The sequence below is a fragment of the Galeopterus variegatus genome, unplaced genomic scaffold (assembly GCF_000696425.1).
Source record: "Galeopterus variegatus unplaced genomic scaffold, G_variegatus-3.0.2 Scaffold13958, whole genome shotgun sequence".
Taxonomy (NCBI): domain Eukaryota; kingdom Metazoa; phylum Chordata; class Mammalia; order Dermoptera; family Cynocephalidae; genus Galeopterus; species Galeopterus variegatus.
Genome location: NW_007740069.1, coordinates 24,227 through 24,439, shown reverse-complemented (window position 1 = coordinate 24,439; position 213 = coordinate 24,227).

Below are 213 nucleotides of genomic sequence, written 5' to 3'. Positions count from 1 at the left end.
TTTTTTTTTTCAGCACTAGCATTAAATTCTTGCCTTAGGGATAACTGATAGAGCTAATATGGGACCATATTTTAACATAATTTAAAGTATTTTTTCTGATAGATATGTTTATTTCTATAAATAATTATTAAAATTGTGACTCTGCAACATCTTCAAAGCATCTTAATATGTTTGTTGATGACAATTACTGATGTAAGACAGATTCTAGAAAGA